At 33.9% G+C, this 15,568-nt stretch overlaps 1 protein-coding gene and 1 long non-coding RNA gene across 2 annotated transcripts in view; both read right to left on the bottom strand.

Annotated features, from left to right (window-relative positions):
• The window catches only part of LOC133174436 (receptor-type tyrosine-protein phosphatase T-like), a 350,605-nt gene that overhangs the window by 283,261 nt on the left and 51,776 nt on the right, over positions 1-15,568 (bottom strand). The gene's annotated exons all lie outside the window — the stretch shown is intronic.
• LOC133174454 (uncharacterized) lies at positions 5,945-7,096 on the bottom strand. The gene is made up of 2 exons (XR_009719148.1): positions 7,030-7,096; positions 5,945-6,164 (listed from the first exon to the last, which is right to left on the bottom strand). It is a non-coding gene; the product is annotated as an uncharacterized LOC133174454 (long non-coding RNA).

Genomic DNA, 15,568 nt, shown 5'->3' with positions numbered 1-15,568 from the left:
GAAAGTGGCGGCAAAGCAGGTGCTTTCTGTCAATATCATGATAGATCAGTTGGTAGAGCTGATAAGGTCTTGGGTTTTTGTTCAATCTCTATTTGTCATCCTTTAAAACACATTCTCTCTTGATAAATATGTAACTAATATTATAACATGGACTGGATTGACGTTCAAGGAATCCAACTTATGCATCTAGGCTTGTGCATTAGAGTGAAAGGTACATTGTAATTCTGAAATATGATAGTCTTGTAAGTTTACGCATTAGCATGTCAAATATTTTTTTTTTACACCTCTTAAATTTTGTTGATAGGTTTTGAGTTCAATTTGGTTCACTTTTGGCGATCCATTATATAAATATATACATAATTAAAACAACTGATTTTGATGTCTATTTTGTGAATAAAAAAAAAAAACTATTACAGTGACATCAATAAACTGTAAGAATGGACAACAAGGATTTTTGTATAATAAGTGTTTTTGAGTAAATATCGGTCTTTATTTTTTTTTTACCCCCATGATATTTACACAATTTATTAAGTATTGGTTATCATTATTTATGTTTTAAATACGATCTAGGAATCTAAGAAGATTGAGGCTTAAGCTCCTTTAAGTTTGAATGAGAATAAGTGAAATGAGAAAAAAAAATACTCAAGCCGATTAGGTATTTTTAAAACTCGTTTTGCATTAACCGTAAGTAATGCAATTGGAAAGCTGCACTTTAGCCACGAGGAAGTTGTTAATGCAAACATTAAATAAGAATAACTTTTTTCCCTTTTACATTTGCAAAATAAACAGATCAAATGAATTTGTGTTGACACATGACTACCATCGAAATAAAAGGAGCTTGTTGATAAAGATTTATCTTATATCTTTTTAGGGAAACAATTAAGTAAATTAAGTGAGTAAAATTTTATGCGTTGTAACTGCAAACTTGATATACAACAAAAATTGTACCCCTTTTAATCGAAAAAATGATCATTTAATCTATGAAGTGAGTTAGCACAGAACATAATAAAAATGAAATATTTATTAAAAAATATACTCTCTGTACGCTTTCCAAGGGATGACCTCCTGTAGATAAAGCAAAGCAAACTATGCAATAAACTTCAACTGCAAACCAGTCCTCAATCTAAGAAAACTACATGCGAATAGCCTTAACATGCGTTGTTTGTATGGTGTATATTAACGGAGAAAATTGGGCAGAGAAATGTATTCATAAATATGGAAAGGAAAAAAAAAAGTATTGGAAGTAATGATAGACTTTGACCACATCAGTTTGATTTAGATGTGATTGCTATTCCAAATTAAATTGTTAAGTGCCCATTTTTTTCTAAATTGATAAAAAAAAAAGTTTTTTTCTTTCAGCAAAAAAGAAAAAAAAAGTAAAAATACCGTGTGATAATATTTTTTTATAAAGTGGTAAAGGCACTCTTGTAACAAAAACGGAAATATGATATCAGAATGTAGTTGTTATATAATAGAAGGTAGGTATTCATGTATTTTTTGTTGTTGTTGTTGTTTTAGTTTAGTTTCAGGGGGGAAGAGTAATCACGAGGAAATACAAATATTTTTTGTCAACTATTCGCGATAAATACATGTAATCGGATATTTTTATTCTCTGTGAATTTTGAAAGAAAAGAGGTATGGGAAAAGGCATCGAAAATATAAAAAGCTGACAAGATTTTTTTTTTAAAGCAAAAATATTCGGAATGACTAACTCTTATAGTTTTCAATTACATTTATACATATGCCTACCCATTAGGAGAGGTAAAATTTGACATAAATTTAGTTTGGCGTATAGACGCGTTCTTTAATGAAACGCACATCTTTCCGCTTTTCTCAATTTTACACAGTAGCCCGCGTGGGGTAGTGGTTAGAGCGTTTGCTCTAAAGTCGCGGTGTAAGGCGTTGATTCTTACATCGCAGGTTCGAATTCCACTGCGGGAGGTGAAGGCCGGTCATTGGGAAGAGACTGTATAAACCGAGGTCTCGTGTTGCAGTAGGTGCTGGCACGAAAAAGATCCCTCACTGCTAAATAGCCCTAAGTTATTTGTATAATATTGTATAATATTCCGAGTATAGGTAAAAAGTTGTAGTCCTTCACCTGGCAAGTGGTTGCGTCTCCATATAAGTAAAAAATTCTCGAGAGGAACGTTAAACAACAAACAAACAAACAAAAACAATTTTACGCAGGGGTAGAGGTACATTATGGCGTAGAGCATTTAATTGAACGGGCCAATGGTTGAAAAACCTAACAAAGGTAAACTTTCCTTGCTGATTTTAAGAAAGATAATATATATTCAGTTTTTGTTGATATGAAAGAAGATAGATAACAACCAATGTAATTTATTTCCTGATATATGTTATTTTTTTTCTGGATATGGCGACGATAAATATTGCAATATATTTTTTACCCTATATTATAGGATGTACACTTGGGTATGGTAAGCACTCGTGATTTTAATTTTAACAATTATTTATACTGACTGATATCAAACAATGATAAAACATTTTGGCTTCACAAAGTTTTCAATAGAATATTTGGATGACTATGGATACACACTTTGTGATTCAAACTTAGCGTGAAGGTGTGCCATAAAGTTTTATCTGGGATGATCCTGCAAGTATATGTATATTTGATCTCATGGCAGTTCAGGCATCAGTGGATTTTTATTACCAATAAAATTGTCCATATGTATATATCATCAAACAAATCAAAAACTAAACAATTATGTCTGAAATAAGTAACTTTTCTTCAATGGAACAAGAACATTTGTTTCAAATTGCAGTTATATAATTCAAATCTCTTGTAAGTAAAAATTAACATAACGTACAGAAACAACATTACTCTATGAAGATTGATTTCCCCAGTTGAAAGAAAGCATTGAAGTCTGATGAATGTATATTGTAAAAGGTAGAGATAAGGAGCAGTGATCGATCTAAAGAAAAAAACCCATAAACAATACAAATATGTAAAGAGGGCGTAAAACATGGACCCGTGGAAATTCCAGAGATGGGATCAGATGCTTAGGAGGAATAAGCATCCCCTGTTGACATGTCACACCTGCCGTGAGCCCTATGTGTTGAAAAGGTATATGGAACTATCTGTAGTCAATTCAGTACAAAAACAAAGACCTAACAAATGGTATGAAATAAATCAGCCAAAATACGACCAAATGACAGGTTATATTTGCTAATAAAGTCAAGTGTAAGTAAACAACACCATAATAGTGAGCACGTGGAACATTAAAACATTGACAAACATTTACATAATTGGATTTTAACTCTATTTTTTCCCTTAAAACCATGAAATAATTAAATTTTCTTTTCGGACTCCTTGACTATTGTTTCTTCTAGTAGCGAAACCATCGCATTGAACTTATAAACAGAAATAATATAAAAAAAAAATATTGCCATAAATTAGGAGATATAGCATTGATATACACCCTTGCACTTCATGAAGAAAGAATCTTGAAAATCGGCGTTCATGGAACAATGAAGACAGGGAGCTATTATAATCATTAACACGCAAGGATCCTTATGATTAGCAGTTACAAATAACCATGCCACTGATTCCTTCGTTCACTTCAGATTCATAAAGTAAATCTTATTTTGCTTTTATTCCCTAAAAAAAGCTAATTATGTACAAATATGCTAATACTGAAAAATATATCGCTGGTCTCCGATGTTGAAATCCTAACTTGGACTCGGAACTTGTATGGATCATGGCAAGTGGCTATAGAATGTTCAATATGAAAGACGCATTTTATTTATAAATTACAATACAAATATCTGGGTTTTTTGGTCATAGAATTAAGCTAAGAAAATATATGTAGCCTTATAACTATTTTAATCATCAAGTTTAGCTTAATTTTGATGCACCGGTAACGGTATTCTGATATGCATATTGTAGCATATACTTTACATACAATCATGTATATTACAGAATAAAGAATTGATTCTCATGTCATATTTTATGTTACCTTGTTGTACGATTTAATAATTACCAATACTAAATGGGGATTTTTTTTTTATTTCAGCAAATATAGCTTTGAGTAAACTAACGCATCAATCATTTCAGTATAATCCAGGAGATAGTAGATTCCAATCCAGTTAGGCTGTGGATGGACTGAGGACTGACCTCAGTGCATGGGGAGGACAGTGTGCAATATCAGCTGGGGGCCAGAGAACTGCAATCTGGTGGGTAAATCTTCAATCAATCTACACCATTCATGATATAAGGATCTATTACAGGACAGATAATGTTGTATGGGGTAAGTGCATTTTCTACTGGAAATTAAATTTGGATCATCGTTTTAAATAGGCAATCAGAAGTTAGAAGGTTACTCCCTATTCCCTATCGACTATTCGAATGGCAAACCGGATGCTGCTACCGGTTCCCTATTCAAATTACCGTAAGTGTCCTAATATTTTTTTTTTAAACTTGAATAACTCATTATAATACGTTTTAAAGTAGCACATCAAAGAGATCACTTAAAAAGGAAGAGTGAGGACCCCAAACCAATGTGGCTAGCCTGAACAAAATGATGGCAATGGATAGAAAAGGTAAACCTTGATCCAGGAGCTGGTTAACACCCTGGACCCCATATTTAGACCTTCATATTTTTACAGAGGAGGGGTCTGGGAGGGACCCCTTGACTGTCAAAAGGAATTGAGTTTACAAGAGCGGTAACCCATTTAGCTAGCCCGGCCAACAATTTAAAAATCCGATATAATACAGTTAAAGGGTACATAGTTCTAGGGGCTGGCTTACACCCTGGATCACATAATTTGACCATCGTCTTTTTACAGGAGAAGGGCCTGGGAGAGATCCCTTGACTATCAAAAGGAATAGAGTTTACATGAGTGGTAACCCATTTAGCTAGCCCGGTCGAAATTGGAAAAATCCCGTATAATACAATTATAAGAGTACATAGTTCTAGGGGCTAGATAACACCCTAGATCCCATATTTTGACCTTCATTTTTTTTTACAGGAGAAGGGTCTGCGTAGGATCCCTTTATTGTCTAAAGAAATTGAATTTACAAGAGCGGGAACCCATTTAGGAAGCCCGGTCAAAATTGGAAAAAATTCCGTAAAATACATTATTAAGAGTACATAGTTCTAGGCGCTGGCTTACACCCTGGATCCCATATTTTGACCTTCATCTTTTTACAGGAGAAGGGTCTGGGAAGGACCCTTTAACGTTCAAAAGGAATTGAGTTTACGAGAGCGGTAACCTAATTAGCTAGCCCGGTCAAAATTGGAAAAATCCCGTATAATACATTTATAAGAGTTCATAGTTCTAGTGGCTGTCTAACACCGTAAATCCCATATTTTGATCTTCATCTTTTTGCAGGAGAAGCACCTGGGAAGGACCCTTTGACTGTCAAAAGGAATTGAGTTTACATGAGTGGTAACCCATTTAGCTAGCCCGGTCAAAATTGGAAAAATCTCGTATAATACAATTATAAGAGTACATAGTTCTAGGGTTGGATAACACCGTAGATCCCATATTTTGACCTTCATTTTTTTTTACAGCAGAAGGGTCTGCGAAGGACCCCTTTATTGTTTTAAGAAATTGAATTACAAGAGCGGTAACCCATTTAGCTAGCCCGGTCAAAATTGGAAAAAATTCCGTAAAATACATTTATAAGAGTACATAGTTCTAGGGGCTTGCTAACACCCTGGACTGGGTTGCTCAAAACCTTGGTTAGCGCTAACCGCTGGTTAAATCTCTTATCCAGCGGTTAACTTTTAACCTTTGGTTAAATTCTGTTGCTCAGAATTTATCCGCTGGTTAACTATGCTATCCAGTGGTTAAATATTGGCCAATGTTAGCCATTCCACAGAGGTGGGTTAAGTCTCTTATCCAATGGATAAGCATGGCTACCTTGTTATTGTTTTTTTTGTAGATTTTGGAGGATAACAAAAGAAACAAAGTCTTGTACACATTGTAATCACGAATTTAATGTTGATTAGTACTAATAAAGACACAGTCATTTATAAGTCAAGTAGAAAAGGCTTTGCAGCAATATGGAAGAGGGGATAACAACACTTTCAGAGATATAATAGGATTTCATGTCTTCAGCATCTGCAAGAATGTTTCGAATGGGTTCTTTCAAGGCTAAATTTTTGGTGTTGCAAAGGCTTTCATCAAGTGGCAATCCCCTGCCGAAAAAAAAAAAGATGATAAATATATGTATGTATAAATGAATAATTTAAAAATTGTCATTTGTGTATGAGCTTAATAACGGATACAAATAAATTGATATATTAGTTTGGTAAGCAAACATAAATTATTAAAATACATTTAAAAAATAAATTGGGAATCGACACCCCCCCCCTTCTCTTCAAATGCTTTGTTTTTTATTTAATCATTTTTTACTATACATGTATTAATTATCATTCGCTTGACAATGATTTTTTATTGGCCCCATTTTGTTAAGCGATGCCTCTTGCAATTGCCTGCTGCATTAAATAAAGAGTGTATCCCCTATTTCCTATGATTTTACATTCATGTTGACTAGGTCCCTCTGTGATTATAAATAAATAAAAATAATTATAGAAAATGATTTACACATTTGATATTCATAGATATCTATATACAGTCCTTTATTTTCTCTAAATATTGATACTTATTAAAAGGTGTGGTATTTATGTAATAAACTTTGGATAATGCATTAATGCATTTTAGTTACACAGTGTATAGGTACGGAGCGAAATGCCTTAGTGACGAACTCACTTTATCTATGTACATGTATTCGACCATGACATTTCCGTTATTTACAGAAGTGCAAAAAGTAGTGACTACCAACTATCGGTGTTATTAAGACAGATGTGAAGAAAGTTTATTTCTTCTTTGTAAGTGTTTGAAATGAGTCCCCTCTGGCAAGGTAACTATTTAAATTGAGAAACGCAGCCAGTGCGAATTTCGTCAGGATGCGTAGCAGACGACGTTTACATTGTGATAACAGGTAAAGGTGTTCAATCAGTTATTATTTAAGTATGAGATGATACAAGTTGATGTGCCTACCTTGTAAGTATAGCCAAGTATTAAATAGGAATTATTCCGAAGAGATACATGTATGGCGAGTCACTATGCATTGTCTTGAACACTATACATTCAATAAGGGCTTTGATGCCCACCATCGATCTTATTCTACACAGCCTACTATCCATCTTCGCCGTGGTGCTAATTCTTCTATACAACTCTATGTTCTTATTGATCCTCCACTTGAATTTACAGCATAGTTAAATTTTTAGCCAAACCTGTGCTTCTTGACTTTTTGTGACTTAAACCGTTCTTCAATACAGTTGTAACATTATAACTTCTCACATTTCACTCATATGATACTTACCATGGTAGCCATTTTTTTTTAGTTTAAAATATATTTATTCATTACAAATAGTTGACAAGTGGACAAATGTAATGCATTGTGGGATACTAACCACTGGTTAAATCATTTAACTTGTGGTTAGCTAACCAGAGGCTAATTTTATTTTGAGTAACAAATATTTGACCAGTGGTTAGTTGGCCAGTGGATATAGAATTTAACCATCGGCTAACTTAACCAGTTTCCAAAATTAACCAATGTTTTGAGCAACCCAGTCCTGGATCCCATATTTTGACCTTCATCTTTTTACAGGAAAAGGGTCTGGGAGGGACCCTTTGACGCTCAAAAGGAATTGAGTTTACGAGAGCGGTAACCTAATTAGCTAGCCCGGTCAAAATTGGAAAAATCCCGTATAATACATTTATAAGAGTTCATAGTTCTAGTGGCTGTCTAACACCCTGGATCCCATATTTTGATTCTCATCTTTTTGCAGGAGAAGCACCTGGGAGGAACCCTTTGACTGTCAAAAGGAATTGAGTTTACAAGAGCAGTAACCCATTTAGCTAGCCCGATCAAAACTGGAAAAATCTCGTATTATACAATTTTAAGAGTACATAGTTCTAGGGGCTGGATAACACCGTAAATCCCATATTTTGACCTTCATCTTTTTACAGGAGAAGGGCCTGGGAGAGACGCCTTTACTCTAAAAAGAAATTGAGTTTACAAGAGCGGTAACCCATTTAGCTAACCCGGTCAAAATTGGAAAAATTCCGTAAAATACAGTTATAAGAGTACATAGTTCTAGGGGCTTGTTAACATCCTGGATGTCATATTTTGACCTTCATCTTTTACAGGAGAAGGGTCTGGGAGGGACCCCTTGACTTTTAAAAGGAATTGAGTTTACAAAAGCGGTAACCTATTTATTAGCCCGGTCAAAATTGAAAAAATCCCGTATAACACAGTTATAAGAGTACATAGTTCTAGGGACTGGCTATACGCCTGGATCCCATATTTTGACATTCTTTTTTTTTTCACAGTGGAGAGATCTGAGCGGGATCCCTTGACTGTCAAAGTGAACTGAGTTTAATCGTCGGGAACCTATATAGCTAGCCCGGTTAAAATTAGGTACAAAGCGTATAATACTGTTATAGGAGTACACAGTTCTATGTTCTGGATAACATTCACGATCCTTTATCCTGTACTTTCTTGTATCTTTAAAACATTACATTTGCCTACAAGAAAGGTCACCTAATGTTGCATATGAAATGAACATAAGAGGTTACCTTATGTGGTTCATCAATCCAGTGACAAGAGGACACCTAACGTTGTATATTAGTACGGAAACTTAGCGTCCCCCCGTTATATAACACATTCCTTAAGCAAGGGACCCATGGACCTTATAGGTCCCCTGAGTATCGTTTATCAACTTTCAAACAATTGAATTTGGTTCTTGTTTTAAACCAGAGGCCATGAAATTCACACTTTTGAAAGAGGCACCATTGCTCATCATAACTATACACTTAGCATGCTTAGTTTTATTACTTAATACCCAATTTAATAGGCAGAGCAGAGGAACAAAGAGAAAAATGCATTTCTATTATATAACCAATAGTGCCCCACCCAAAAAGGACCCCTGACCCTGGGGTCACACATTTCACAATTTAATAATTTTCATTAATACCAAGGAGCAGATTTCAAAGCATTAATTCATTTTCAGTATATAATCATTAACCAACCAACCCCGGTTACCTCTGACCCCTTGAAATTCACAATTCTGGAAGAAGCACCCTTGTTCATCATAACTATGTACTTAGATCATCGGCATACATTGACATAATACCCAGGAGCATAGGAGTTTCAAAGAATTGATTAATGCATTTTCACTAACAAAAACAATAGAGCCCCACCTTTACACCAGAACCCCTGACCCAAGTGCAATGAATTTCACAATTTGAAAGAGGCACCCTTCCTCATCATAACTATGTACATAGTTCATTGATTTCATACCTAGGACCAGAGAAGAAGATTTTTAAAGAATTAATGCATTTTCACTATGTAATCAATAGAGCCCCGCCCTTACACCAGAATCCTCGACCCTGTGGCCATAAAAATCACAATTTTTGAAGAAACATCCTTGTTTATCTTAACCAATCACTTAGTTTATTTCACTAATACCCAGGCGTAGAGAAGAAGATTTTCAAAGAATTAATGCGTTTTCACTATGCAATCAATAGAGCCCCGCCCTAACACCAATTCCCCTGACCCAGGGGCCACAGAATTCACAAATTTTGAAGAGTCATCTTTGCTCATCATAAATATGCATTTGGTTTGTTTGTTTAATACCCAGGAACAGAGGAGAAGATTTTAAAAGCATTTTCATTATCCATTTATATTCCACATAGCCCATCCTAGCATCAGACCTCCTAACCTGGGGTCATGAATTTCATTTAGGTAGAGGGCTCAATGCTTACTACAATCATGCTAACAGTTTGACTGCTTATCTTGTTATACAGCATGTTAAAGCCACTAACTGACATCTACTTTTCATCATAATATCTGACAAGTTTATATAATATCTGATAAGTTTACATAATATTCTGAGAAGTCGACATCATTATCTGACAAGTCGACATAATTTTCTGACAGGTCGGCTTGTCAGATGTTATGTCGACTTGTCAGATAATGATGTTGACTTATAGAATATCATGTCGACTTGTCAGAAAATTATGTTGACTTGCCAATAATATGTCGTCTTGTCAGATCTTTATATTTATCTTTTCATCTTTATGTTGACTTTTCAGAGACTTATGTTGACCTATCAGAAAAAATATGTTGTCAACTGATGGCCTAATCTGGGCATGCGCACATTTTTTACGTTGAACTTTTGAACTCGTGAATAAGTGAAAAGTACACAAAAAATCAGACAAGTCGACATAATTATCTGACAAGACGACAATAACATCTGACAAGTCGACAAATGTACACCATTGTATGGTGTACAATATTCCATTGTACACCATACAATGGAATACAGAATTACAAAGCGGTTAACGTTGGACTCCCGACCCATTAATCGGTTAATCATATCAAAAATTATATTTTATCATGTATACTCAACTGATAAACAAGAAGACTAAAAGGGTCTTAGTATATATTTTATTTCAAATTTAACATTATAAATGATGATATAAGGATAATCAGAACTGAGTCGGTGCTTAATGCTGAATTTACAATATAATTTGATAGGTAACTGCAAATGATAGAAGTGGTAAGATACACATTATAATCAGTTCACGGTTAACATCTCACAAACTGGCCGATTACCCTTCGACGTCAATTTGGAGAACCTTAATTATCTCCGAACAGCTTTAATAGATGTGTGAACATGCTAACATTTCAGAAATTTAAATAATTTTAATTGAATATACGAAATTATGCTTCAATTCCCAATTTTTTGGATAAACCGATCACAGATTTTCCAGCCGATTACCATCGTTCCGACCGAGTAAACGGTTAACCGGTTACAAATTGTCATGCCTAATATATAGGATTGTGGTCAACTTCTAACTCTGTGGAAAAAAGTTACCATTTGTAGCTTTTTAGATTTGCCCCTTACTTTAAGCTCAACTGAGCCGAAGGCTCAAGTGAGTTTTTCTGATCGAAGAGTGTCCGTCGTCCGTCTTAATGTGTGGCTATATCGACATTTTTGAATTCATGTCAAAGAAACATTGAGCCATTTTCAACCAAACTTTCCACGAGGCATTCTTGGTTAAAGGGGATTTAATTTTGTTCACAAGAAGTGTCAAGCTCACTTTCAAGGGGAGATCATTAAGAAATTGTGAAAATTTAATGGCATCATTTATTTTTTTTTTCTTTTCAATAACCACTGGGCCAAAAAAATGAAACATGTGAAAGCTCCATTACATAGTGTAGATTCAAGTTTGTTCAAATCATGACACCTAGGGCTAGGGTGGGGCCACAATGGGTTAAACATAGGAATACATAGGAAAAAATCTTTTAAAATTTTAAAATTCTTTTGTCAAGAAAAGCAAAGCCAAGATTAGTAATATTTATAAGGAAGCATCTTCAGGTAGTATAGATTCAATATTGTTCAAATCATGGCCCTTGGGGCTAGTGTGGGGCCATGTTAAGTGATCTAAGTTTTACATGGGAATATACAGGAAAAATCCATAAATATCTTCTCCTCAAGAACAACAAATAAAGGAATGACTGGTCATATTAATATTTAAGCATTTTCAGGTAGTTTAGATTCAAGCTTCTTCAAATGATGACACCCGGGGGTAGGACGGGCCACGATAAAAGATGAATGTTTTACATGGAATATATAAGAGAAATTTATAAGAAATCTTTTAAAGCCATGATTAGTCATATAAATATGGAAATATCTTCAGTTAGTGTAGATTTGTTCAGAACTTATCCCCCCTCTCCATTTGGGGTTGGGTGAGGCCTCTTTTATATTTAAACTTTTCAATGCTAAACTGATTTCTGCTTTTCACTAACCAAATAACTCAGGTAAGCGATTTGGCCCACGGGCCTCTTGTTTGTATATTGCGTCAATAAACTTCGGGCTCAACATGCTTTATGATATGGAATTTGAATTTGTGAGATCCGCCACTCAAATCTTGAGAATCTTTAAACATCGGGTCCAGGAACATTGAGGACCTCTACAATTTTCACGTACAGTTAGATTCTAGCCATCAGATTACATCAGTCAATTAAAAAACTTGCAGAGAACGATTTATGGAAAAAGATGAAGTTATTACCTAATGAAGTCAACTAGATTTATGACCCCCCCCCCCCAACACACACACACGCAAAACTCTTATAAATCAAAGCCTTCTTTACCTTTACAACCCATAACGTCTTACGTTATTGATTATAGAATTAACACATCATCATAATATGTTCTTACATGTAAGTACATATAAGTAAGTAATAAGTATAATATGTCCTTATTCATATTTTACTCTTTGCGTTGTCTATCTTATAAGCAAATCGATCGCCATACACCCCTCATGCTACCCCATACCATCCTCAAGACTTGGTAATTATGTGAATTATTATAGTAATGTTTTGAAATGAGCATTTTTGGAATGGAATTTTTTGTTAAAAGTTTGAGCAAAATGCACTGACTTCACTTATTGATAATGATTTTCTTTATTTGAAATGTAATGATTGATAAAAGTATTGAAATTAATTACTTGTTACACACTATTAGATTGAATGATACAGATAGATACATGTATATGTTATAAATCTTTTTAAGAAATGAAGATAATTTTTACTACGCAGATAATAAAACTGCGCTAAAGTAAGGCATTGTCGCTTAATATAAGAAGAAATAATCTGGAAAATAATTTGACTTGTTTAATCTTTTGATTACATTTCACAACGATTTTGAGAGCATGACGTAAGAAAATTCTTGGAGGGAATGGCCCAGAAGTTGGACATCTGTGCATTTTTCCGAATATCATCATGTTAAATATCTGTCATCCCGTAGAAGAAAAAAACGTGCCTTTATAAAGTTTTATAAGCTTTGTCGAGTTAAAATATTAGATATCAAAGGAACATCTTGTATTAAATAATACACAGTATTGAATAATACACGTGTCGATTTAAATAAAAAAAAAAAAAAAATATTGGATATGATCTACTACGGTTCAAAAATATTTTTGCCCCCACCCCCCTTTTTTGAAATTGCAGGATTTGCCTTAAAATTAGAATCTTCACTTTAAATAACCCATACAACCCAAGTTTTTAATTACGTACATTTAATGGACATCAAATGGATAGGTCTTCAAGGGAATTTGGATTTTTTTCTTCTGAATTTATTTTAAAATAGAAAGCTGCAGGAATATTCACAGGAATATTCAAAGAACTGCGAACAAAACTATTGTTATGCCGCCAACCTCCAAGTCAATTTTCAGAAGTAAACATATGTGAATGATTTTTCATACTTACGTAAATATTTATATGAATTTTTACAAATCACAACTTAACAGAGAAAGAAGTCTATAATTTTAGTAAAACTTTTTTCACAATAGAAATCCATTGAAATTAAAAGGAATATATTTTGAAAGGACATTCCCCTTTCCCGTAAAACAAAAATACCAAATTCTTTGTTGTTTCACGGGGAACATATGTTTATAGCAAATTTGTTCACGTTATCACCAATTTTAAAAAAAAAGTTTCCATCTAAAAATGGTGTTTTATCAACCTCATATGTTTGTTTTTACATGAGTTAAACATAAAACACGGAAATATTAAAAGGACATTTATCCATATCCATGAGTATTCAAAAGCCCGGTGAAGCTTTAGAGCCTCAATGGATATCATTGTTTATACCCACTACCAAAAAAAAAAAAAAAAAAAAAAAAAAAAAAAAAAAAAAAAACCTCTTAAAAGCCCTGTCGTTAAGAGTGATAAACTATTTAGCACTTGTATTAAATCTATTGATCAATTACTATCAATTTTTTTTTTGCATTGAAAAAAAATTAAGGACATAATTGTCATTAATATTAATTTAAATGGGTGTAAAGTATAGGCAAAAATTGAGGGTTAGCGTGCGTAGCTCTTTTGGTTGAGACGGGGTCACAGGAGTTCATTCATTGACCACGCAGATAGTGCTACTCAAAATATGAAGTTTCTGTTTTCTATCATTCTCTTTGTTTGTGCAGTGTTTCTTTAAATACAAAGACGAAAGAAAATATGTCTGTAACAATTTACAGGTTGTATATTTATCGCAAATTCAAAATTCATGAAGCGTAATTAGAAGGATGTAAGAAGGCTTCTGTTTACAATGCCCACCTGTATATTGATTACAGTCTTTCCGAACCCGATGTTTATTCAAAAAGTAAAACAAAGAACGTATTATACGGGATTTTTTCCAATTTTGACGGGGCTAGCTAAATGAGTTACCGCTCTTGTAAACTAAATTCCTTTTGACAGTCAAGGGGTCCTTCCCAGACCCTTCTCCTGTAAAAAGATGAAGTTCAAAATGTGGGGTCCAGGGTGTTAGCCAGCCCCTAGAACTATGTACTCTAATAACTGTGTTATACGGGATTTTTCCAATTTTGACCGGGCTAGCTTAATGGTTTACCGCTCTTGTAAACTCAATTCCATTTGACAGTCAATGGGGTCCCTCCCAGACCCTTCTCCTGTAAAAAGATGAAGGTCTTCATATGGGATCCAGGATGTTAACCAGCTCCTGGTTCAAGGTTTACCTTTTCTATCCATTGCCATCATTTTGGTCAGGCTAGCCACATTGGTTTGGGGTCCTCACTCTTCCTGTTTAAGTGATGTCTTTGATTTGCTTCTTTAACATGAATTATAATGAGTTATTCAATTTTTTGGAGAAAAAAAAAGGACACTTACGGTAATTTGAATAGGGAACAGCATCCGGATTGCCATTCGAATAGTCAATAGGGAATAGGGAATAACCTTCTAACTTCTGATTGCCTTTAAAATATTAAATCTATAAAAATATACTCAACAGAAAGACAAAAGAAAATCTGCAGTAAAAAATAATATATTTTACAAGATAGATGTTCTTCTTTGATTTCAGATGAAACAAATGGCTACACAAGAAGATTTCTAAGGTTTTAATGTCTATATATCAAACACAACAAACAGGCAAGCTGGATACTTATGTTTCCATGATACAATCTACAACAAATCCACGATACCAGCTGTAATTAATATAACGTGCCCTGTACATGGACAATACGTCATTTATTACAATGAGAGACTTACTGATGTTCCCTATCCATTTGATTATTCCAAATATGCACACACTGAGCTATGTGAAGTGGAGGTGTTTGGTATATTTTTTTAATTATCGAAACATTTATGTATCAAAAGTTTAGTTGGTAGTTTCAATAACTTAAGTTTTTCTTTTTTTTTTTTTTTTTTTGGGGGGGGGGGTGTTATATATTCATTCTGTTAACTATGGTATTATTTGGAATATCTAGGCGATCAAGAATGTTAGTTTATGTGTGCACCGATCTTTAAATAAAAATTAAAAATGAGAGGAAAGCTCAATATCTTATCCTTTTTTTCTCATCAGTTCAAAAAATAACATTTTTTGTTTAAAAAATCACTCACACAATTATATAAATTTGTTTAATAAAACAAATTGTTCATAGCCTTGTTGAATGTCTGGATCGAGGGTATCAGGACAATATTTTAAAGATATCTTAACGATGTCAAAAAATCGTC

Source organism: Saccostrea echinata, unplaced genomic scaffold (genome assembly GCF_033153115.1).
Source record: "Saccostrea echinata isolate AGI-Se365-2 ecotype Australia unplaced genomic scaffold, CSIRO_AGI_Sech_v1 ptg000058l, whole genome shotgun sequence".
NCBI classification, from domain to species: Eukaryota; Metazoa; Mollusca; class Bivalvia; order Ostreida; family Ostreidae; genus Saccostrea; species Saccostrea echinata.
Note: the sequence above shows the minus strand (reverse complement) of the source record. Positions and strands in the feature narration are given on the sequence as shown.